This window comes from Dipodomys spectabilis, unplaced genomic scaffold, assembly GCF_019054845.1.
Source record: "Dipodomys spectabilis isolate Male_0828 unplaced genomic scaffold, ASM1905484v1 ptg000015l, whole genome shotgun sequence".
In the NCBI taxonomy this organism is placed as follows: domain Eukaryota; kingdom Metazoa; phylum Chordata; class Mammalia; order Rodentia; family Heteromyidae; genus Dipodomys; species Dipodomys spectabilis.
Window position 1 is genome coordinate 4,444,772 of NW_024870692.1, and position 26,640 is coordinate 4,471,411.

At 38.7% G+C, this 26,640-nt stretch overlaps 1 pseudogene; it reads right to left on the reverse strand.

Annotated features, from left to right (window-relative positions):
* Positions 1-3,720: 3,720 nt before the first annotated feature.
* Positions 3,721-25,415, reverse strand: LOC122095740 (annotated as a pseudogene).
* Positions 25,416-26,640: the final 1,225 nt, after the last annotated feature.

Genomic DNA, 26,640 nt, shown 5'->3' on the forward strand with positions numbered 1-26,640 from the left:
CCTTGATGGGCTCTCTTTGCATCCTTAACAGGTGAGGCCCTGGGCAGAAAGTAGTGACTCTGGCCCATGGCTGAGAAGGGTTGAAACCAAGTCACAGGGCTGCCATGGGGGGCATAGGTAAGTTCAAGTTCCCAAGGTGGATCCACAGAGCTCTGGCTCCCTGGATGTTCAGAACACCTATCAGACTGCAGTAGAAAGGGACTGGAGAAGAGTTTCAGGGCTGTTGTAGGATTTCCTGATAATGGAAAGTAGTTTTAAAGCCCAGGGTTTTAGCTTACAGAGAAACAGAATATCTGTTGTTAACTCAGAACTGTGGTAAGACCATGTATATGGCATGCATGATACCTAAATGGAGAGTTAAGACCAAGTCCCAAGCCAACAGTCCTGGAGCAAACTCTTGCACATATTTCTCAAGTATGAAAGTGAAGGAAGAAGCCTATGCACTGCTAGATCTGATTGGTGTAAACATGCCATCTGTCACTTGTCTGACCTACAATTACCCCTTCAAGTATGCCAGTGTGGGATGGAATACAGAACACAGAGCTCAGCTCTGCTTATCTCTTTGTTAAGCAGAAATGGCTGGTAGGGTGTCACCCACTTTACTGTGAACCAACAGGGCATAAAGCAAGCAGAATCTCAGCAATTCTCAAATTTCATTCCTGTTGTTTTGGAGGAAGTCTTAGAAAATGTACTATCAGCTGCCACAATAGAGATTGGAGGGGTTTCTCAGTGAGTTTGTTACTTTTTGATGAGATTAAAACTCTGATTGTGATAATATAATATAAATAACCTTTTTGTTGCCATGACACTTAATTGCAGAAAGTTCAAAGTGTCTGGGCTTGTTTGGGAACTTTTGCAATCATTTCCTGTAGTAGAGAATGAATGCCTTTGTCAAAGCTGCTCAGGCAGTCCATTGATTGGAATGCTACTGAGAGACCCCAAATACCTTTATGTATGCAGGCACTGGGATCCCTTGTGGGGATCTAGGATAACCTTGCCTGGGTGTTCATCTCCTACGATTGCAACAACTTTTACCCAGCCTTTCAGAACATCTGAATCCTAGATGAGTGTGGGTATAACTAGGAGGGCCTGACAACACTGTTTAGTAGAGGATTCATGTTCTCATCTGACAAGTTTGCTGCTGTGGAGAAACAGGACCTAATTTAACATTAAGCCTGAATAAGTAAACAGTGCTGTTTTTCTGGGCAAATGAATCCCTTGCATTTTGCTAATTGTAGGTACTCAGAATTGAAGTAAACTAAGGTAGAGCATCATAACCCTACTTTAAAGTAGAGCTAAGTCAATCCCACATAGATTGGTCACAAAAAATAAAGACATATTGGAGTAGTGTTGACTTCTCTAAGTGAACTGCCATTCTTTCAAAAAAAATTTTTTAGCGGGGCACTGGTGGCTCCGGGCTGTAATCCTAGCTACTCAGGAGGCTAAGATCTGAGGATTGCAGTTCAAAGCCAGGCCGAGCAGGAACATCCATGAGACTCATCTCCAGTTAACCACCAGGAAACTGGAAGTGATGCTGTGGTTCAAGTGGTAGAGCACTATCCTTGAGCTGAAGAGCTGAGGGTCAGCACCCAGGTCCTGAGTTCAAGACCCATGACTGACAAATTTTTTTCTTTCCTACTAAGACCTCCCACAGCTTCTTGTTTATGCATTATAGTGAGAGAAAAATAGGAATTTCTTGAAAGGATTAAGAAGATACTGTATCTTCCTGGAGAGACAGTTTTGTTCTATATAGAAGGTGAAATGAATGTTTAAGAGATGAGATAAGGATACTGAGGATTTTGCTGAAGATTGATGGTCTTCTCCAAAGGGCACACTGAGGTGATATTGGGATTTATAGATAGAAAGAGGTGAGAAAAGGGAGAAGAAAGGAGCAGCACAGGGCATACAGAGATGGGAGGTGGCAGGGTGAGTGAGGAATTACTAAAGGTCTAGGACTTCTATTCCTGACTAGCAAAGTGGAAAGGAAGGCATGTTCCCACACCCTGTCAGGGCAGAGTGCTATGAAGGGGACAGAGCATGCACAGTTCAGGAGTTCCTTCTTTGTCCTGAGGAGTGGGAGAAAGTCAAAGGCTGAGGCTGTTATCCTGTTTTTAATCCCTCCTGGTAGAGCAGGAGCTGTGAGACTTTCATCTAGACTCTCAACATAGTAGGGAGTTTGAGAAAGCCCCACCCAGCCAACCTTTGCTTGGGATAGAAAAGAGAACGATTGCATTCCATGGTTCTGGTTCATGTAAGACCCTGTAATGCCACCCCTTGGTGACATAGGTCAAGAGGCATTGTACTCATAAACTAACACGTGGATTTGAAACTCCTTTGTACAATTAAAATAAGTAAAACAAAATTACGCAATGGGGGAAATAGGCCCTAAAATGACACAGTCTACAAACAGGATTGTCTAGAATATGAGCCATTCTTCAAATTCAGAGTAGTATAGAATATGTGAGGTATAAGACATCTAAAGGAAAATTCACATTTCTTGTTTTGAAATATAAACTGATTTTAATTTGTTTATTTTTTTTGCCTGTCCCAGTCATACCCCCCCCAAAAAAAACCCCAAAACAAAACAACAACAACACTCTGGGTCTGGGCACTGTCCCTGAGGTCCTTTTGTTCAAGGCTAGCATTCTACCACTTGAACTATAGTGCCACTTCTGGCTTTTTCTGTGGTTAATTGGAGATAAGAGCCTCACGGACTTTCCTGCTCTGGTTGGCTTTGAACAGCGATCCTCAAATCTCAGCCTTCTCAGTAGCTAGGATTACAAGCGTGAGTCACCACTGCCTATCTATTTTATTTGTTTTTTAAATTTTATTGTAAAGTGATATAGAGAGGGATTATAGTTACATAAGTTAGGTAATGATTACATTGCTTTTTGAATAGTGTCACCCTCTTCCTCATTTTCTCCCAATTTTCCCCTCCCAGTCCCTCTCTCCTTCAAGTTATATAGTTCATTTCCAAAATGGTGTCTAGTGAATATCACTGCTGAATTAGTCATCCTTTTTACCACCATTTCTGTGCTTCCCCTTTCTCTCTCCAAACCAGATAAACTTATATGCAAGATAAAGTGTACGGAAATAAAAAATGGTGACAAAATGGAATTCACAAAGTGTGTGTGTGGGGGAAACTACAAGCAGTACAATAAAAAACCTCTTGTTTTCATTTCTTTCTATTTTAAAAACATTTTATTTTATATAAATTCTATATGTAGTACAAAAATATTTTGAGTTTGAACTTATCTACCAAACAGAAGGTTTTTGAGCTTTTCCAGCCCCTTCCCTTCAGAGGTAAATAAGAAGCAAGTCATACTAGGTAGTACATATACAGAAAATTTAACAAGAACAAAAATATTTGCAGTTTTGTAATTCAGTTTGTGTCATCTAAAACTCATTGCTCAGAGGCACACCAGTACGTACCTGTACAAAAGAGCCCAAGAGGCAGCAGATACTTCAACTTTTTTTTTTTTTTTTTTTTCCCCGGTCATGGGGCTTGAACTATGGGCCTGGGTGCTGTCCTTTAGCTCTTCAGCTCAAGGTGAGCGCTCTACTGCTTGAGCCACAGCCCCACTTCTGGTTTTCTGAGTGGTATTGGACATAAGAATCTCATGGACTTTTCCTGCTCAGTCTGGCTTTGAACCGTGATCCTCAGATCTCAGCTTCCTGAGTAGCTAGGATTACAGGCATGAGCCACAGGCACCTGGCAGATACTTCAACTTTTAAGGATAAAATGTCTACCTTATTTCCTGTAGTTTTTGAAGAAGATATTCCATTCGTAAATTCAAATTTGGTTGTCCCTTTTTAGTCTTTTTGCTCAATATTTTGAACATTTCCATTTTTTTTTTTTGGTACTGTCTTTGGGCTTCTTTCTCATTTCCTCCTCTCAAATTCTTGTTTCTTAGCTGCACACTTAGCTTCTATTTGTTCATATTCTTCTTTTGTTTTCTGATTTGAGGTTTTCTTTTTACTTTTCTTTGGAATCGTCACGGAATTTACTGTTTGGCTGTCTTGCTCTTCTGGCAGAAGCTGGTGAACACCACCACATTGGTGGTCGGGCAAAGTCTGGTCAGTGTTAGAGTGTTGCTCTTCAGGCAAAGTCTGGACAGCTGCTGATTTTGGCAAAATGATGGCCAACTCTTCTTTGTTGCTTCCTGAACCTTTCTTCTTCAGCCAGATAGAGATGGTTCAGATGATCTGAGTAGTGATCTGTGAACTAGGATTCCTGGGATGTTTGACCCGTCTTTGCCTTCCACTTCAATTTCCTGTAGTATTTCTGAATCTTCAGTTTTCTCCAAAATGAAAAGACTTGTTCCTCTCATGCTCCCCATGAAGCCTTGAGGGTAGTTAGGCCCAGCATCTTCCACCTCCCATTCTCAGTCCTGATTTCAACCCCTCCTTGTCTTGGCCCCAAACCCTCGATGCAGCCCTTCTCAGTGGGCCTCACCTGTACCATCCTAGAACAACTTCCTCTCTTGATTCCACTTCTTGGAGTTTATTTCGATGAGCATCATTTTATGTGATCATAAACACATAGTTATGGAGCCCTTGTGATCCTCTCTTAAGAATATCCTCTTGTTCACACTGTGTGAATGTTTAGAGTACTGTTTAATTAATCATGTCCAAGTATAGTTATTTGTCTTTTACTACCCATTGGGTTCACTTTGCGCAAAGGTATTTCAATCCAACATGCCAATTTATGAGTACAATATGTCTTGATCAGTGTCACCCCTTCTATCTCGTTCCATCTTTCCCAATCATACCCATCTCCTTAAGTTGCCTAATTCCATTTACACATATGTATTGGATATTTTGACTGCATCCACCACATTTTCTCTCCCCATTCATCTTCCTCCACTTCCCCTGGCCTCCCTTTCCCCGGAAACATATGTTTCAGCTTTCTGGATTTATTTTGTTTAGCTATGTGTTAGTTGTTTGAAGGAGTTATACCGCTGCAAACTTCTCCTGCATATACCATACTTTAGACAATATGTTTATATATATATATGCATATAATCTTGTATATGTTTTTATAGTTTATAATTTTTTTTTGTCAGTTGTGAGGCTTGAACTCAGGGCCTGGGGCTTGAGCAAAAGAGCTCAGGGACAGTGTTGTTTTGATTTACATTTCTTTAATGTCCAGAGATGTTGAGCATTTCTTTATGTGCCTGCTGGCCATTTTTACTTCTTCTGAGAAGTCTCTATTTAGCTAATTTGCTAATTTATAATGGGTTATTGGTTTTGGGGGAGATGTAATTTCTTGAGCTCCTTATATATTCTGAATATTATGCCCCTTATCAGATATATAGCTGGCAAAGGTCTTCTCTCATTTTGTGGACTGACTTGTTAGGTTAGTGACTATGTCATTCACTGTGCTGAAAAAGTTTTTCTGTTCCAGGGCCTTAGATTATCTCAGCTTTGTTATCTTAGCTGATAGACTACCACTTTGGGCACATTCTTTTGGAGATAAAGGTTTACCTTGCTGCCTGTATTAGCTAAGAACTTTGAGCCTTCCGGTCTTAGCTCCTTGATTATCTCAGATTACTGGCCTGAGTCACTAGCATCAGGCTTAATTAAATATTTTAACTATCAAAAGAAAGCTTTAGAAAGTTATATAAAGGGACTGGGAAGGTGGCTCAGTGATAGAGTGCTTGCCTTGCATGCCTGAGGCCCTGGGTTCAATTCCTGAGCACCATGTAAGCAAAAAGAAAAAAGCTGGAAGTGGTGCTGTGGCTCAAGTGGTAGAGCGCTAGCCTTGAGCTGGAGAGCTGAGGGACAGTGCCCAGGCCCAGAGTTCAGGCCCCATGATTGGAACCCCCTCCAAAAAAAGAAAGTTATATAAAATATGTTTTTTTGGTGAATCAATATACTTGTTATGCCTAGGTCTTAGGACCCCCACCAAGAAGACCACTGAGAGTCAGACTCTACAGCTGTTTTAAGGTTTTATTTAAACGGGCTGCAGCTTGGGCCTCATCCTACACTCCAACACAGCCGAGCCTAGGAGGAGAGCCCCGAGCTAAGGATTTGCAGAGGTTATAAAGGCACACAAACAACCAGGTGTTTGGATTACCACCACGTGTTGCTCTGCTAGAAACAAGCAACAAGTGGTCACTGCCTCACCCATGAAAACTTGAAATTGATCTATGTAAGAAAATCATAGGATAAGTACACAAAATTCTTCTGTGGTCTTTATATTATAGACACATTCATTGTTATCAATAAAATTCACATCCATATTGACTATATAGCGATTATGAGTATGTTTTTCTTCACCATAATTAAAGATCATTTGAAGCAAGTGTCTTCTCTATCATAACTACATACTATAAAATCTGTTTTTTCTGGGAAGGGATGGGAAAAAAAATAAAATGTGTTTTTTCCTGTGTGGGTATCTGTGTATTCATCTATAGTTCTATCTTCTCAAGATCCATTTAGGCATAGGAAAATAATTTTCTTTATATTTTGGGAATTGTCGAAGTTATTACTAGTTGTAATAGTTGAGTTAAACAATAATATTATATCCACCTGCTTCTGTTTGTAAGCATTTGCCCACCTTTGGTCCTCAGTGTTATGCCAAGGTCGCAGGACCCCACCAACAAGACCACCGAGAGTCAGACTCTACAGCTGTTTTATTTAAACGGGCTGCAGCTCGGGCCTCATCCTACACTCTGACATAGCGGAGCCCAGGAGGAGAGCCCCGAGCTAAGGATTTGCAGAGGTTATAAAGGCACACAACCACCACGTGTGGCTCTGTTAGAAACAAGCAACAAGTGATCACTGCCTCAAAACTTTAACCCTTCATTGCCCCCCTTGACTACCCAGACCTGAGCTCCTCCCTGCCCTGGAGTTCCTGGCCCCTCCCTCTCTCTACCCAGACCCACCTGAACTCCTGTCCGCCTCACTTCCTACCCCCAGATCCTGCTGCTACCTAGATAGTGAAAGCTGCTATGTGCTCTCTCTGGGACAAATATGGTTCCTCTTGTAAACCTTATAATAATCTTTTTTATGGTTCCTCTTATAAACCTTGTAATAATCTTTTTCCTGTGCCTGTCTGCCTCAGTATGGTCCCCTGGCATGGATGTGGCAGATCCTTTCATTGGTCCTTTCACTGTGTATTACACAGGAAGATATGAAAAAATATTAATTTCACTCTTAGACTAAAATCCAGTAGAATTACCATTAATATTTTAATATACTTATTTTCACTTCGTATGGGCACACATTAATAAATAAAGTACACTGTTGATGTTTCTTTTTTTCTTTTTCTTTGTCAGTCATGGGCCCTGAACTCTGGGCCTGGGCACTGTCCCTCAGCTCTTCAGCTCAAAGCAAGCACTCTACCACTTGAGCCACAAGCACCACTTCCAGCTTTTTCTGCTTATGTGGTGCTAAGGAATCGAACCCAGGGCCTATGCATGCAAGGCAAGCACTCTACCACTGAACCACCTTCCCAGCCCCTGTTGATGTTTCTTTGACTCAGATGTGATTAGCTTGAATTGTGATATTGTCTAATACATACTGGTATATCATTGATAAAGAATTGTTTGAATTATTCTATTACCTATTTACTTGACTTTTTAAAAATGTAAGACAAAAATAAAGTTCTCATCATTTCTTAAAGAGTTTTAAAATAAATTGTGAAATGATTAAATAGCAAATAAATACAAAATTTCAGAATAGACCCAAAAATAGAAAAAAAGGGATCAATACTTTGCAGTAATCCACCTAGAATAGCAACTGAAAAAGAAGGGAAATATAAAACATTTACTTACAGGTTGGGAGAAATTACTGGAGAAAATGAGCAGCAGAGACTTCAATACTCAAAGATACCTTCTTTTTCCAAAAGAGAAGGAATTTTGATAGTAAGGGGAAATAAAAGTAAATTTTGGGGCACATAGAGTGGAAAGTTCAATCACCTAAGTTTTCTCTCTCCATTATAAACATGTCTACTTTAAGCTGCAATTCTGAAAAGTTATACCCATCAGGTATACCTCCACTTGTGTAGGGGGAGAGCTCCAAATATTCCCTGAAGAAACATTGTTGCTCATTTTGTCACAGAGATAGAAAGATGGCTGACACTGCATGTATTTGCTCTAGTAGTTTCTGGGAGGAATGACCAGGTGTTTCTTGCTGTTCCCATGGTTGTGATTGAATAGAGACATTTGCCCAGATGATGACACTGAACCTCAAAGTGGTGAAATTGTGAAGTGTGTGAACACCCAAATATTGTCTTTCTGTACTGTTGAAATGACCTAAGGCTGGTGTCATGAGAGAATGAAGTGAAGCCTTATGAAGCAGAGCAGACTGTGCCACTACCTTTGAAGCAATCTTCCTCAAGAAGAAGGCTGACCTTGAAAATATCTGATTTCTTCTAGAGTCATGCTTCTGGCTAACCATACAATTTACCAAATACTCAAATTTTGGAGCATATTTTGGTTCATTCATTCATACTTTGAATAAAACAAAATAAGATTTTGTTTCACAAACCTGCATTCATTTCCTTTGTAATTTCAGATCCATACTTACTTGCTGTAAACACTAGGGGTCAGTCAAAGAATGGCCAAATTTTACATAAGAGCACATGTTTCAGTGTTGTAATATAAAGATTCTTAAGTAAGCCACATGATACGACTGTAAACAATGGTAAGTATTTAAATAGTTTTTAGTGAAGTCATCTTAAACCCTCTACACTGGCTTTAACATTTATTCATAATTTGTTCATAGTGAAAAGTCTTTCCCTAAGGTTTAAAAACTAAATTGTTAAAAAAGAAAAACACCAAAAAACAAAACAAAAATACATAAAAACCAAAACATAAACAAAAAGCGATTAATAACATGTCTCAGTTTTTTCCTTATGTACAGTATATAATACAAGTAGAAGCAAAGTTTAAATATCAGCCCTACAATCAACAAGTATTTTCTTTATCTAACTAGACACTGTACCTTTTCTTATGCTAAGTGCCCCAATTCCTTTTCTTTCCCCTTTCCATATTATTTGCTGATTAAAGTTACCAGTATGACAAGAATAGAAACTATACTTTTCTACAATCTTAAAAAAAATCCATAATGATGCCAAATCACATATTTCTAATTAAACTTATTTTCTAATTAATTTTAACACTTTCTACTTTTTGAATTTGTTGATCTTTAGTAGTAAGCTGGAGTTGCTAACTTAGTCCAGTGTGACTGAAACACACAAGTATGATACGTGTACTCATGAAGTAGATACATGCAGTAGGGTTTTCATGGTTCAATGATTAGCCGAGGTGAATTAATCCATTGCCAAACTACATAATCCAAAAACTGCAGCCAGAAAAAATATTGGAAAAAATAAAAGTACAAGGACAATAGTTTTTTAAAAATAATATTTTTCATTATCTTTAAGTGATTATATGGAGGGCTTACCATTCAACAATCAATTGTAAGTAATATGAAAATCAATCCATGTCACCGAGGAGAATAGTTAAAAAAAGAATTCATATAGTACCCTAAAAGTTTCATGTTTCTAGACTTCTCATAAACATTGATGCCAAGTAAATAGAATTTCTGTCTGTATAAATAAAATATACCCCTTACCGTACATTAAATACATTTGTAAGCTGAATAAAAAATTAAATGCCCATTTTCCCTTTAAAACATACATGCATTTGCTCCAGTCAACTTGGTGTAAAAGTTTTAGAGAATAGTCATTAAGTCATCCCGTAGTTCACCCAATGTGTCACCACATACTATGGAGCCTTAAGAAGTATATACTTCACAAAGAAGAGTTGAGTCAAAAAGTACTCTTAATTTCTCTTTATCTTGCTTGACCAATACAATTGAACATCTTCAAACAAGAGAGTGGTTAACTAAAGAACCTTTAATAAGCAAGTGCCATGACACTGTGCAGAGGGAAGATTTTCTCAGGAGGTTCTGGAGGCTAAGACAATCATTGGGAGCTTGTCCTAACCTGGTACCTCCTACTACACTCCAGCACTTCCATGCTGGAGCCTCTGCTTACCAGAGATAGTGATCAGTTAATTGAAATGTTTATTCTTTAATTTCAGGTCCCGGGATCTATCCAGGGCTTCACAATTGGATTCCTCTTCATAGAAGCAAACTGATGTCTTTTATGAATGCAGAGGTAAGGATGAAAAAGTCCTGGGGTGATAGCCTAGATCAGAGCAGAGCAGACATTTCCTCCTCTTCTTCATGCTATAGAGAGAAATAGACTTCTGTAATTTTGCTCCTGAGGAGACATCTTTCTCTTTTTATCAAATGGCAAGGTCATAATTCTAAACAGAAACAAATGTTCAGGAACACATTTTTTTTTTTTTTTTTTTAGCACATTCCCACATTTGTTATCCTTTTCTCCCACATGATAAAAGAACAAAGGAATTTTCTGACCAGGTCTTTCACCCTGACCTCTGAAATTGTTTTGGGTAGTGGCTGATACTTTTTTCTGTATATCATTTGGAGGACCTATGCTACTGTGTTATAGCAAAGAAGAACACTAGTTCATAGGAGCAAGAAGCAGAAGATCCTAGCCAGTATTTTCTTCACTATGCTTTATATACTACATTGGAATAGTGGGTTCAATGCTGTTTTACATAACTCAATGTGAAACAATATATAATAGCAGGTCTCACAAGTCTTGACCATATTCTTTTACCTTAGCTTCCCTCAAAGAAGTATGAAGCCCTGCTGAGACAGAATGGGCCCTCTTTCCTTCCTCCTTTCCTTCCTTCTTTATTCTCAATATCCCTGCAAAGTGAACCAGATAGCATTCAATATGTAACTCAGTGTCAAGTTTATGCATAACCAACATATTATATTTTCCACTGAGGACAGCCTTCTAGGGAAGTATCTTTTTTTTTTTTTTTTGTGGGTCATGGGGCTTGAACTCTGGGCCTGAGAACTGTCCCTCAGCTCTTCAGTTCAAGGCTAGTGCTCTACCACTTGACCCACAAAGTAACTTCCATTTTTCTAGTGATTTATTGGAGATAAGAGTCTCACAGACTTTCCTGTCTGGGCTGGCTTTTAATTGTGATCCTCAGATCTCAGCCTCCTGAGTGGCTAGGATTACAGGCATGAGCCACTGACACCCAGCCAAAAGAATTCTCTTATCTGCCCACTCTCACAAATTCTCCACTTCACCAACTGAGAACGTTTTGTATTCTAATTCCCAGTAAACTGTGAATTTCTTAAGTTTTTCTTGTCCTGACTTTTCCCACTTACTTTGGTTGTTCTCATTACTGTATTTACTACTTTTTTTTTCTTTCTTTCTTTCTTTCTCTTTCTTTCTTTCTTTCTTTCTTTCTTTCTTTCTTTCTTTCTTTCTTTCTTTCTTTCTTTCTTTCTTTCTTTCTTTCTTTCTTTCTTTCTTTCTTTCTTTCTTTCTTTCTTTCTTTTCTTTCTTTCTTTCTTTCTTTTTTTGCCAGTCCTGGGACTTGAACCTCAGGGCCTGGGCACTGTCTCTGAGCTCTTTTTGCTCAAGGCTAGCACTCTACTACTTGAGCCACAGCATCACCTCTGGCTTTTTCTCTTTATGTAATACTGAGGAATTGCACCCAAGGCTTCATCATGCTAGGCAAGCACTCTACCACTAAGCCACATTCCCAGCCTCCAGGGAAATGTAGGAAATGCATATTACTAATTCCCTCCAGTCTAGGCTGGGGAGTATTAATTACATACCAGTCTAATCTTGAAGGATAAGATTTTTTAGATGCTTCTAGAATTTATTAGGCTTCTTCAATCTTAGCATGTCCCATGACCAAATGGTCTCTTGGGCAATAATTATATTTCACACTAGTAGTGTTTTCTAAAGCAAGTGACAGATACTGCTAAAATCACAGAGTATAGTTTCCAGAGACCAAAGTTTTAGTTACAAAGATTTTTATATTGTTGAGTCAATTATTTCCTCTCAGAAGCCTAGATTTTAGAAAATGGATCTCATTTGTCTTACAGCTTTAGGTTTCTTTCATTTCTCCTGTGAGAGGAAAAATGACAGACATAAGGAGATTTGGCTAGTGTAGTAAATTGAATAGTAGTTCCCCCCAAAGGCATGTCTGAACCCTAATCTACAGTATCTATGAATGTGGTCTTATTTAAAAAAAAATAGTGTCTTGAAAATGTAGTTTAAGAGTCTGAGAATGACATCATTTTATATTTAGGTTGGATCATAAATCCAATGAGAAGAACAGAGGAAGACAGAGACACGCATAGAAGACCATATGAGAGGGTTTGAGATGAAATAAATGATAAGTGTGTTACTCAGGAGGTTGAGATCTGAGGATTTTGGTTCAAGGCCAGCCCTGGCTGAAAAGTCCCATGAGACTCTTCTCTCCAATAAACTACTCAGAAAAAGCCAGAAGTGGTGCTGAGAGCAAAGAGGACAGTGCCTGGGCCCCTGAGTTCAAGCCCCTGGACTAGCAAAAAGAAAAAGAAAAAAAAGGTAAGTATATAAAATAAGCTAGTCCAAGGATTTCCAGCCACCACCTAAGCCAAAAAAGAGACAGGGAGAAAATCTTCCTTTAGAGTCCATATCTGGTAATGGTCTCCTGGCCTGTAGAGTACGAGAAGGTATTTTCTACTATATCAGCTACATTCCTGATGATGGAATTATTTCTGGATATCAGTATGTCAAGAGAGGTATACCATTGCCAATGCCTTTATTCTTGCCCAGTCTAGATGATAAAAACTCTTTTCCATAGGATTTTGCCTTTCAGGCTAGTAATAGTACTATAATAACTCTTAGAGACACTCGTGTGACCAAATTGATCGATTAAGCTCAAATATGGTAGATTTTACAAACTGGTGAGCCCTGCACTGTTGTTTGTACCCTGATTTCATGGGTATGAAAAGATTTTAGCTCTTTGAAGAACCATGTCCTGTGTTTTCTACTCCCTTGTTCTCATAGCACCTGACATGATATCTTTCAAAGGACAGGTATTAAGTGAGGTGTGAGAGATCACATAGCTAACTTTTGTCACTAGTGTCTAGCAAGTTTTTAAAGACATTAATAAAAAACATTGAAATAGAAAGTGTGCAAGAAGGTCAATTTTTATTTTTAATATGTTTTTTATTGTGAAAATACTATACAGAGGGATTACAGTTACATGAGCAAGGTAATGAGTACATTTCTTATCAAGCATTGTTGCTTCCTCCTTTGTTTTTCCCCTACCATCCCTTCCCTACCACCTCCTTAACTACACTTTCCTCCTTCCCCAAGAAGGCCAAATTTATACCCCATGTTAAGTCACCTATTAAGGAAGCTGGAGTAAAATGCAAATGCAAAATCAAGCAATGATTGGTTAGCTTTTGCTTTTTTCTACCAGGTCTGCCTTTGCAGCTTCTTGGAACTGTCTTCAGTTATTACCTTAGGCCTGGTTCTACTTTTTAGCCTACATTAGTGCATACTGAGACCCATCCTTTAGATTGCTTTTATTGTATTGGCATCACTATACTTCCTTCAAATTCATCATTCTAAATGAAAGGAAATCCAAATCTTGATTAGTCAGTCTTTCTCAGACATGGACTTGCTGCCTCTTGCATGAGTCACATAGGGGAAGCACTGGTATTCACTCATGTAGGGCCAGTCTCAGCTTCCCTGTCCTTCCAATGACTTCTATTTGTAGAATAGACATCACTGCTTATTTATAGGAAATATATCCCAAGTTCCCAAGGTACGTCTGGAACCACGATTAGTAGTGAACTCTATATGTAATTATGATGTTAAATTGAGGTTTAACTTAAAAATTAGGAACCATAAGAGATAAACAACAATGATAATAAAATAGAACAATTTATACAATATACTGCAATAATACACTATAAGTATAATCCTCTAAATTGTGGAGATGTATTTCTCTCTTTCTCTCTGCCCCTAACCCCTGGCCCTAATATCTTACTGTATTCTCTCTTGTCTTGTGATGATATGACTTGAGGTTTGAATAAGGAGGACCATGGATTAATATGACCTCAGAAAGTGACCAGACAAGAGATAAAATCTTGTCTCTTGACCTTGCCTCTACTTAGGTTCCAGCCAAAGCTCTGCTGTAAGGAACATATTGAACTCCCACATGTTTACTTCATGTCTTAATTGTTGATGGTCTTTACATCTTGTTGTATTGTACTGACCTCATTCAGCTGGAATCCTGGTAAATCTGATCACCAGAGTACCAGTTTGCTGGTAGCTAGTAGGTTGAAATCTCTCATACTGGTAGATTCTAGAAATGAAGGTGGGATCTTGATACCTTTGGTCAGTTTGGGACTTGCTGTAGTTTGCTTCAGTATGGGAATATAAGGCCAAATCAGCTCCCTCAGATCTCTTCTGATCCTTGTGAAAGAATCTCCATGGAAATGTTTGTTTGTCTTTCCCATGTTGACGCTCCTTTTAGGCATCGTCTTATACACTGAGTATTATAAATTATAAAAAGTTTGTTAATATTGAGAAGGGCTAATTGGACTATCAATGCAAAGAAAATTTGGTTCAAGAACTGAATTTAAGAACTAAGTGGGTGATGCTTAATGTGAACCTATTTGAATAATGAAGATAGAAAGTTAATCACTAGTTAATATACTGTTGGAAATAAGAAGTAAGGCTTCATGGCTGTGGTCAAGTGCCACTATTTAACAAGAAGTGTTTTAGATGATATGAGAAATCTAGTTTTAGGACATTAAAAAGAGTACAAATGGGCTGGGAAGGTGGCTCAGTGGTAGAGCGCTTGCCTTGCATGCATGAGGCCCTGGGTTCAATTTCTCAGCACCGCATAAGCAAAAAGAAAAAAGCCGGAAGTGGCACTGTGGCTCAAGTGGTAGAGCACTAGCCTTGAACTGAAGAGCTGAGGGACAGTGCCCAGGCCCAGAGTTCAGGCTCCACGATTGGACCCCCCACCCCCTAAAAAAATAGTACAAATTTTTCTTGGCTCACTCCTCAGGTGATACTAAATAAAAGCATTACTAAGTGAGAGCTGAAAGGATGTTAAATGCTAATAGGAATAGAAATTGGTATCAAATTTTCTGGTCAATTACTTTTCTAAATATAAAGTTTTAATTTTCATTTTCTGTGCCATTCCTATGGCTTGAACTCAGGGCCTGGGGCACTGTCCCTGAACTATTTTTACTCAAGGCTACTGCTCTATCACTTGAACCACAGCTCCAACTCTGTTTTTTTTGGAGTAGTTTATTAGAGTTAAGAGTCTCACAGACTTTCCTTCCTCTGCTGACTTTGAACTGTAATCCCCAGATCTCAGCCTCCTGAATAGCTAGAATTACAGGCAAGAGCCACTAATTCCTGGCCCAATTATGTGTTTAAAGACATATTTTTAAAGACATTTATTTAAATTGCTAACTGAAATTCCATAAAAATTTATCTACATTATAGGAATAAATATATGCAAGCATGTTTATCATGGTGTTGCTTTAATTAAAATCAACAATAAAAGGGCATATTTTATATAAGTGAGAGGCATGTTGTTAAAATCATTATTTAGTGAACAACACTTAGAAAATGTTCAGATTTTGGCTATTATAAAGTGGGTGTCCTTGAGTGGGAGCTTGAAACATGTAAAGTTGCTTCATTATTTTAATAATGAGCAAAATTAAATCAAATAGCTGGTAAAATATGGATAGGACATTAATATTACCAGCTCTAAATATTTCTATTCATAATATGAATGATGGTAGAGAGGGGTAAGCAGGAGAAATCTGTTAACAGACTTCCTATAAAGAGCTAGCTCATTTAATTTCAGGGCTGTTAGATAGGTCTGGAATCTGTAGGGCAGAAATCAAGAGGAACAGGTGGGAACTCCTGGGCTTGGGTTGGTTCTTTCGTGCACAGGCAAAACTAGTTTTTCTGAGAAGCCCAGACACGCTCTTTACCATTTTGCACAGAACCATATCTGCAGAACCATTTGTAATTTAGGCCATGTTATAGATTCCTCTTTCAACTGAGAGAACTCTCTATATGACCACAGTTGCAGGCTGGCAAAGAGATCTCAGAGCCTGGAGTCCTTTGACTAATGGGTGATTGACAATCAGGTAGGTGATTGACAGTTACAGGTGGATTACTGGTCTTGGGCAGGTATTTCTGGTAAGACTATGTGCTGTCCTTTATGAAGAGGAAGAAGTGTGAGGAGGTGGGGAGCTGTTCTCCCGGGTGCACCTAACACTAGTCATTGTACTTCGTTGGTCGTAGGAGTGAACAGATGTAATGACCTATCCTTCATTTTTAGAAAGGTTATCCTTACAGGCCTCGGATGGCTGGACTTACAGAAATTTCACTGAGGTAGAATGCATTGTTACTTTTGTATATTTACTTCTCATCCTCTGATATACATTCATCTTATAAATAAGTCTAGAGTAGCTTCCATTTACTGCTGACCAGATGCAGTCACACTAATGGTATCTACATAATGAGCTAGAGGATTGTCTTGTGGTAGGCAAGGGTCCCTGTAGACTTAATTACAAGTGGATTAGTTTATGTAAGCTAAATAAAAGACTGGGAGAGTTATGTATCCACGAGGTAGATAGAGTAATGAAGTTGTATTGGTAAAACAAACTGCTTCTGCTAATCTATACTATCAGCGAGAAAAGAGGGATCTGACAGATGAAACATATTTCCTTCAAGAAGTTCTGGGTCTACAAACTGGCTCAAGTTGGTCAAGACAATGAGGCAATTGGATCACCGTGTTAGTGATTTACGTTAGAATTCTATTCACTAGTTCAAACCCTTTCTGTTTATATTGGTCATGTAATGTTTTATTAGATTGCCCATCTGTTTTCTAGGAGCACTAGGATCAGTTAAATAACTCTATGTCTCTGAGTTTGAACTGCTTTGACTATTTTGGCTCTGCAGTCTACTATTGTGACAATACTTACTTTGCATTAAGTGATTATCCCTGATATATGAGGTCCATGACACTCTGTGATCCAATTACCCATAGTATACTTAGAGATCATATTTTTCTTTTTGTACAGTCGTCTTTAATTAACACTGTCTTGGAAGTATAACCAAGGCAATTAGGCAAGAAAACAAAATAGCACAAAAGGTATGCATATGAAAATAGTGCCCTGAGAAAGGAGGGCTATAACTTTTAATCTGAGACCATTTCATAGTATGCAGCAAGATCTTGGAGTATAGAATTTGCCATGATTGTATATCAGAGTCGAGTAAGGACTCAAGTCACTGAGTTTACTTAGTCTCAACATCTCCCTTGTCTCTGACACTGTACTTCCACAATCAAGGCTTGCTTCGAATTGCTAAAGGAATCATGTGCGTCCTCTGTTACCTAGGAAAGACCCTTGAACTCCACTCAGTTTATATTATGAGTATGCTGAAGACTCAGCCTGTAATTATTAATAATATATAGTTTAATATGAATAGATAATCTGTCATTTGTGTAGCACATTCAAGGGATTCCATTTTGATAGGATCAATTCCCAATGTACTTGTGATCTACACAGAGTTCTTCAAGGATGCCAGAATAATTCATAAATTCACTTTTCTATGCTGTGATGAAAAGTTTGCCTCTTAGGAGGACACTTTTGGGGTAGTTGATTTATTCAAGATTTTACTTGATAAATCTTTTCAAACATTCCAATGTTCCTAAGCTTATGACAACTTACTATACTATATCCTGAGGTTGTTCTAGTACTCATTATCACTTAGTGTAGGTCACCTTGTGGTACATGGTTCAGCTAATCCCTTTCCAACCCTTAAGCCCAAATATTATACTCAAAATCTCTGCTTGGTGGTCTATGTAAAGACATTTGTCTTATTCAATTTAATATTTCTCCCACTATGTTCTTTTTAAAAATTTTTATTGTGAGAATACCATACAGAGGAGTTACAATTACATGGGCAAGATAATGAGTACATTTCTTATCAAGCATTGCAGCCTCCTCCTTTGTTTATCCTTCACATCCCTTCCCAAACTTCTCCCCTCTCCCCCACCTGATCCTCCCCCCCACCAAAGTTGTAAAGTTCGTTTTTCGACATAACAACTTGCACATCTCATTGTTGCAATGGGTCCACCTGTATCCCTAGTTAAACGATTTGTTTTTTCCCTTCCCCTCCACAAATTATACCAACATCAAATACAGTGAAAGCAGGGGTTATACCATGGGGGAGAGACATACAAAGCAACATAGAATTCATCTTATAAATCTGTTAGAAACAATTGCATGAAAGGAAAAAAAAACAAAAAACAAAATATTCTCAGTATATTCTCCCATGTATTCCCCCAAGACATTTTTTGCCAGTCCTGAGGCTTGAACTCTGGGCCTGTGCACTGTCCCTCAGCTCTTCAGCTCAAGGCTAGTGCTCTAACACTTGAGCCACAGTGCCACTTCCAGCCTTTTCTATTTATATGGTCTTGAGGGATCGAACCCAGGGCCTCATGCATGTGAGGCAAGCACTCTACTACTGAGCCACCTTCCCAGCCCCCTCCCCCAAGATTTTTATCTGTATCAATTGTAAAATTTGTGCAATTATTTTCTTGTAGAGTGCACTTTTTTTTTTATTTCTTTTCCTTGAGGTTTTTATTAAATTACTCCGAAAATAATCAATATTGAATTTATGTTTAGCATTATTATTAAAATCATGTTATAATTATTGAGGCTATTCTTTATTTTCCTAAATTTAATTACACATTAATATCCAGTAATGGAAAGAGATGATTACTGTTTCACAAGTTTTTTTTTAATTTTAATTTTTATTTTTTGTGAACATACTGTACAGAGGGGTTACAATTACATGGGCAAGATAATGAGTATGTTTCTTATCAAGCATTGCAGCCTCCTCCTTTTTTTTCCCTTCACATCTCTTAGAGTGCACTTTTTCATAGGTCATAATTTATACCTCATCCTTAGGACCTGTCAGGGCTACAATCCAGTCATAAACTTAGAAGCAAAGAAGACCTGAATTAGCAGTAGAGAATCAGCAGTGTCTTTTAAGAAAATGAATGAAAGATTCTTAAACTTTCTTTAGATTGATCTCCTTGGACTATAGTGGAAAAGTGCTTCTACTGAGAAAGAAAGAGTAATAACTCATCCCACCCCCTTTCAAACTTTTTGGGTACTATTCCTTTCCTATCTATGGGTCTTTTTTTTTTTTTTTTTTCCAGTCCTGGGGCTTGAACTCAGGTCCTGGATGCTGTCCCGGAGCCTTTTTGGGCACAAGGCTAGCACTCTACCACTTGAGCTATAGTGCCACTTCCAGCTTTTTCTGGGTAGTTTATTGGAGATAAGAGTCTCTTATGAACTTTCATGCCTGGGCTGGCTTCGAACTTCAACCCTCAGATCTTAACCTGAGTAGCTAAGATTACAGGTTGTGAGCCAGTAGCATCTGGCTATATTCTTTCTTTAATAAAAGATACTCTGCAATTATATCAAACCAATTTGCAATTTTATCACACACAGGATTAGACTCTGCATTTGTTTTTCAAAAATCTTGGTTGACTGCTGCCTAATGATAAGGAATCATTCAGGTCAGACATAGATTAATTCAGTCATTCATGTAGAGATAGAACTGAGAATTTGGATTCCTCAGCTCACACTATTTCTCTCCCCCTCCCACCTCAATCCTACTTTGTCTTGCATAGTTAGAAGCAACTAAACAATCCTTTTAGACCCTGAGATTTCCTAAAATATTATCAGGTAGGAAATTCCTGATGAACCAAATCCTACCTTCTGTTGATTATGAGAATCTAAATGCCATATTTTATGAATCTTTATATTCACATTAAACTATCAACTACCAAGACCCTTTTAACCTCTAGAAATAGAGCCAAAAGTGCCATTAAACCTAATCATCTTAGAGAATTTATTTCAAGCTTCTCTGAACCAAGGCAAAACCCTCATCAATAGGCTGTGTTCTTTGGGAACTTCTTTTAGTACCAACTGTGCAGGAGTCAAGGTTCTCTAGAAAAATAGACATAATAGGGGCTGGGAAGGTGGCTCAGTGGTAGAGTGCTTGCCTTGCATGCATGAGGCCCTGGGTTCGATTCCTCAGCACCACATAAGCAAAAAGATAAAAGCCAGAAGTGGCGCTGTGGCTCAAGTGGTAGAACGCTAGCCTTGAGCTGAAGAGCTGAGGGACAGTGCCCAGGCCCAGAGTTCAGGCCCCATGACTGGACTCCCCCCCCTAAAAAAAGAAAAATATACATAATAGTGTATATGTATATATATATTAAGATATCTATCTATGTATGTATATATCTATCTATGTATCTCTCTATCTATCTACCTTTTCTATCTATTTTAAGAGTTTTTTTTTGTTGTTTGGACTTACATAGCAGATAGATGGCTGGGCAAGTTTAATCTCTGCAAGACAAACCATCCAGAATGGTAGTTTGTAACTTCTGGACCTGAGTTAAAGCTCTCCTTAGGCAGATTTCTTCTTGTTATTGGGACATCTCAGCTCCACTCCAAAGATTTTCAACACATTAACTCAGGCCCTCTTAGATTTTCTAAGGCAAGCTTGCTTTGTTAAAGGGAATTAACTGCTGACTATAATCACATCTACAGCAGACCAGCATAGGATATCCACAATAGTGTTTGGCTTAATAACTCATGCTTCAGTTTACCTGAATCTGGTAGAAATGATGCTTCCTGAGATTATGGAAGATGTTTGGTGGCTATTATATTGTGTTTACAATGATGAGACATTTAATAGTCTGATTGTCGAAGGTAGTGAATGTGACAAATTGATGCCAAGATAACTCTAAATGATCCCTATCTGATTTTCATAGTCCCCTCCTCTTCAGTGTGGGTAAGATCTGTGACTTGTTTATAACTAACAGGGTATGACAAATCTAATGAACTATTGCACCTTGGACTACACTGTGTTGCCTAAGACCTCATTGGGTTAAAGTATCTTACTGTAGAGTCTTGCTCCCCTTACTGGATGAAGAACAAGCTACTATTCATTAATCCGGTGGCAACTAGGGAATTAAGTGCTCATAACTGGAATGACTTTGAAACTAAATACTTCCCCCAGCCAGAATCTAACCTTGGTTGACACTTGGTGTGCATTCCATAGAGGATTCAGATAAAGGAATGTGTGGACTTCAATCCCCAGTGGCTGAAAGGTAATAAATGTGCGCTACTTTAAGCCATTGAGTTGGGATAATTTCTTATATAGCAATAGAAAACTAACAGTAGTATTTGGATCCTGTCCTTAGTGGACCCATGCTTTGTCCTTTTCTCTACAAAGGTGTCCTGTACCAAATAGAGGCCAGAAAAATTGACTGCTTGAGATGAAAGTTCTCAGGGTCACACGCAGTGGACCAAGGACACAGTACCTATTATCAGTGGAGAGCTAAATTGGAAATATTCTTCCACTGAAAATTTGAGCAAATTAACTTAGAGGTGTGTGACAAACCTGAAAGTAGGAGTGAAAATGGTTCTGCAGAAGGAGTTCCTGTTAATGGTATTAAAGATGACCAGAAGGCAGAGAGATCAAGATAAATGATTCTACTTTCAGAGGATAGAGACTCTTGGAAAATGAGAAAAGGATAGTTTCTACAGAGTAGAAGGAGCTAAGTTAGATTAAATCAGGGAAAGAATGATGAGGTGTTCAGTGTAACGTTTCTAAGAATGCAGACATTTGAAGTTTTCGGAGAACTGGAGACTCAATATAGCTTTTGCTGATATATCCTATCCTTTGATGAGATAGTATATTAGAGAGTACAGTGGCAGGTGTGATTACATTGAACTAATTATGTGGAGTATTACACAATTTTGAAAAAAAGAAAGTTACCTGTTCTTTCTAAGAAATCAATAGACAAGAGGGAAAGTTATTCTTGTTTCTTAGTAAATTTAGAGCATCAGATGGGAAATGTAATACCAGAAATATTAGATGAGGGAACTTGGAAACCTGACAGATGGGCCCTAGTTCTCTCTAGGCTGCTTTACTGCCTACTTAGCATGTACACACTGTCTCTGTTTTAGCAGTGTGGGAGGAAACATTCTAACATTTAGTACTCCAGAGTAGGGTGTTAAAACCACCAAGAAAGCCAGTATCAGGCTCCAAGTGAAAGATGGGTAGGAATTCTGGAAAAGTGTGACCATTTTGGTATTGTTCTTATCTCAGTCTCCATGGTAAAGCGGTAAGTTACAGTTTTCTTACAGGTACTTTCTAGTAGAACTGTCCCAATGGGCATTGTACTAAAATCAAGGTGCTACTTCATCAAAATGAGCTGAGTTTGTCTATAGAAGTTCTTTAGAAGGTTTCAGAGAAAACGGGCAGATACAAGGAAAAGTCTTTTTTGTTCTCTTTTGTCAATGTGGCCAGGGGTAGGAGAGGAAGGTTAGTTGCACATTCAGGAATCAGTTTAGAAAGCAAACCATCCCTGAGGAGCTCTAGCAGCACAGAGAAGTTGGAGTTCACTGCAACACCAATATCAGCTAGAGGGTCATATATTGGAGGAGCAACTTCTGTGAATCTCTTCTGGGACCTCAGAGCATGTCAGCAGGTTTGGCACAGGAAAGGCTGTCCAGATGTACACCTGGGAACTCATCTGGAGCGCTTCTTTCTTGTAACCAATAAATACAATTATTTCTGTTTCTGCAGTGGACAGTTGGTACTACAATTTGGATGTGGCTCATCTCCAAAGACTTTAGAGAATAGAAACCAGTCAACTGTGTTGTTTGGAGATGGGTCATTTGGGAATTGATTAGGTTTAAAGTCATTAGGATAGGGATGCCAGGATTGGATCCTGACAGCCTTAGAAGAAGAAAGAGAGTAATCAGTGAAGTAGACACATACCTATATGTCTCTTGTTCCCTGTCCTTTTTTTTTTTTTTTCTGGTCATGAGGCCTGAACTCTGGGCCTGGGCGCTGTCTCTCAGCTCTTCAGCTCAAGGCTAGTGCTCTATCATTTGATAGTGATAGAGCCACAGTGCCACTTCCGGCTTTTTCTGCTTATGTAGTACTGAGGAATCGAACCCAGGGCCTCATGCATGCAAAGCAAGCACTCTACCACTGAGCCCCCTTCCCAGCCCTTGTTCCCTGTCTTTTGACAGCTCATTCTGTCCTGCCTCAGGACTCTTCCAGCAAAGGGCCATCATCAGGAACACCCCTAGACCATATCCCCCTAGTACTGTGAGGCAAAAGAAGCCTACTTTTGTTATACAGTACCCATACTAGATATTCAGAATAGCATTGAAAAGATGCACAATCTGTTGTGCAATTATTCATATGTACATAGAACTGGAGTTGTAACTCCGGTGGTAGTCTGCTAGACTTAAGCAGACAAGCTCATCCAGACCCTGAGTTCAAGCCCTGGGAGTGGCACAAAACAGAAAATAAAAACATTCTCCCCACCCCAAATCATGAAACTGTGGGTGTGAGGTGTTGTATAGTGAGAAACAGAGAGGCCACATTTGGAGTGGTGGGATTGGGAGTCTATTGGCGAGCAGCGCCTGCAGGTGAACTCCTGTCGCAAAGACCTGCAGCCCAGAATCAAGCCTGAACAAAGCTTTTTCCCCCTTGTTTATTGTCAAGGTGATGTACAGAGGGGTTACAATGACATACATAAGGTAGTGAGGACATTTCTTGTCGAACGTTGTTACCCCCTTCCTTGTTTTTCTCCCACTTTCCCTCCCCTCAATCCTCCCCCAAGTTGTAAAGTTCATTTTCAATGCATTGTTGTGTGGGTATCACTGTTGGGTTTTTTTAAAGACAAAAGCTACATGCTTAGGGTAGATACTAAGGCTTAACAAAAGCAGACCTTATATGAAAATACTTAGGTACAAGCAGAACTTTTCATCTAAGGAAGTAGCTCAGGGATCAATTTAAACTTACCATATGGGGATACACTTCAAATTTGCCATATAGGGAGATACTTATAGGCTACTCAGAAGTGAATGAATCAAATCATTTAAGGGAAACTGAAGGCCAGCATTCTCTGTAGCAAAAGCCAAGGCTAAGGCTAAACAGCATGATATCTGCAATTCAATGAATGGCCTCTCCAAAAGGGAGCCCTACTGCATTGTTGGTGGGAATGTAAACTTGTTCAACCACTTTGGAAAGCAGTGTGGAGGTTCCTCAAAAGACTCCACATAGAGCTCCCCTATAACCCAGCAATCCCACTTTTGGGCATTTACCCAAATGATCACAAACAAGACCATACTAAGGCTACCAGCACAACTATGTTTATTGCAGCATTATTTACCATAGCTAAGATATAGAACCAACCCAGATGTCCCTCAGTAGATGAATGGATCAAGAAAATGTGGTATATATACACAATGGAATTCTATGCCTCCATCAGAAAGAATGACATTGCCCCATTTATTAGGAAATGGAAAGGCTTGGAAAAAATTATATTAAATGAAATAAGCCAGGCCCAAAGCAACAGGTCTCATGGTTTCCCTTATTTGCAATAACTAGTATATGTCTAGGACAAGCAGAAAAGCCCAAAAGCTATATACATATGACCATATAAGATGGTGCTAAGTAAAATGAACCCCAAGACAGGGATACAAGTGGTTTTATCTTTCTTGCTGTTGTTTTTAATGTATTTATAATGTACCTTGTGATTTTTTTTTGTTTATTTTGTATGTTCTTCCCCCATGGCATAACCCCTATTTTCACTGTATTTGATTCTGGTGCCCTGCATCTTGTATATACATTTTTCTAATCTGGGGAGGGGAAAGGAAATAACAAAATGCTGAAATAAGGATACAGGATGACCCACTGTAACAATGAGATGTACAAGATACTATGTTGAAAACAAACTTTACAACTGGGGCAGGGCAGGGAGGAGGTGGGAAGGTGGGAAGGGAAGGGATAGTAGAGGAAAAACAAAGGAGGGTGTAACCTTACTCATGTAAATGTAATCCTTCTGTACAGTATTTTTACAATAAAAACATATACAAAAAATGAATGGCCTCTCTCACCTCTTGGCTTTTCAGAGCTTGGTGAAAAGCCCCCTCCATGCAGCGAGGTACCACTGTGAGAACAAAGCCATGTTACTTAGACCAAGTCTCCTTACTTCAGAAGCAAGCCCCACTTATCAAGGGGCCTCTTTTTATAATTCAGAGATCAAAGTGGGTAATTTAGGTTCAAATCAGTATCAAAGGGGAAATTGAATGTTTTCTGTAATGAGAAAATGTTTTCTTAATTATATAAATAACACACAGGAAGCCATGAGCCATTAGAACAAAAACACAGTAGATGGATGTCTTTAAGTATTAAGCATTGTTTCCTCTAGTTTTACGAAACATTTCTTTTTGCTAAAAATATTTTTACTATTAAAATTTTGTGCTTCCGCAAAAGGATACAGATGAAACCCTGTCATTTACTTTAACTGTTACCATCTCATGATCAATCTGTTTCATAACTACCTGCTTCCTTTATCATCTGGATTGCCAGTCACTTCATCAATGGATGTGGAATGTGCTTCAAAATTGGAGCTCATGTTTTTAGTTTTCCCAATTACTACAAACATCTTTGATGTTAGAATTTTAGAATCTCTAGAATTAGAATATCTAGAGCATAAAATTAGAATGTTCAAACAGTTAAATTCATGGCCTGGGTCATATAAATTGATATAATCCTCCTATTCTGTAAACCTTCATATAAATGAAATTACAACAAATATACATTAAGGGAACTCTAAAAGTGGAAAAGAAGTAGAAAGACTATAGACTGAAAGGTATTTGCAAGGCAATTATAGATTCTTGTATGTGTGAGGATCTGTATAGGTGCTTTTATCTATCATTTATCTGTCAAAAATTAGGATTTTGTTTCTGTGTTAATAAGCAATTTAGTCCTTTTTGTACCTACCAACTACATCAGGGAAAGGGTGTCATAGACAACCACAGGATCAAATCAGAAATGCGGTTGATCTCAAGTCCAGGAACAGCATAGGCTTAGTTCTGCTGATTCAAACCTTCTTAAATTCATGATCATTTGCTAGTGTTCATAGTGAATGCTTCCTGCAATGCCACAAGTCATTATTCCCTGTGTCAGCAACCTTATCTCAGTTCTTCACCCAGGAAATTCCTATTCTATTCAGCCTCAGCTCAGCAATGGAATCAGTGCTAGACATTCTAGTTCCTCATTAAAGTTTCTACCAAATGAATCCTTCCTCAATATTGAAAGCTTATTGTCTATTTCCAAGTAGACCCTAAACAACCCATGGGCAGACTATAGAGCTGGGCCAGGGAACATACCTTTTAAAGCCATACTAGCCTAGGCTTCAACACTGGTTTTCCCAAGTTTAACCTGTGTGGTCTTAGCAAAGTCCCTCAACCTTCCTGAGCCTTAGCTTCCTTATCTGTAAGACCCTAACATATGTGTTAGGATTCATCTTTGGATTAGGTCATGTAAATTATAGAGGCTGCATTTTTCTTTTTTGGTAAATAGTGCCGGGCTTATAGTATAGTGCATTGCTGCAAAGAGCACATTATTATACACTTAACATCTATAAAATAGAATTGTAAAGCTATGACTGAGCAGGTGGCAGCTATACAAAGTTGTCATTAGCTGCACACATCAAAGAGCTGTGTCAAAGCTTGCAGAGTGGACCAGCATGTCTTGAAAGAGAATTAGAAAGTAATGCTGAAAAATTCCTTAGCTTCTAGTGAACTATGGCTATGCATCTCCTTTATTAATTGTTTTAAGTGCCACAACATGGTGTG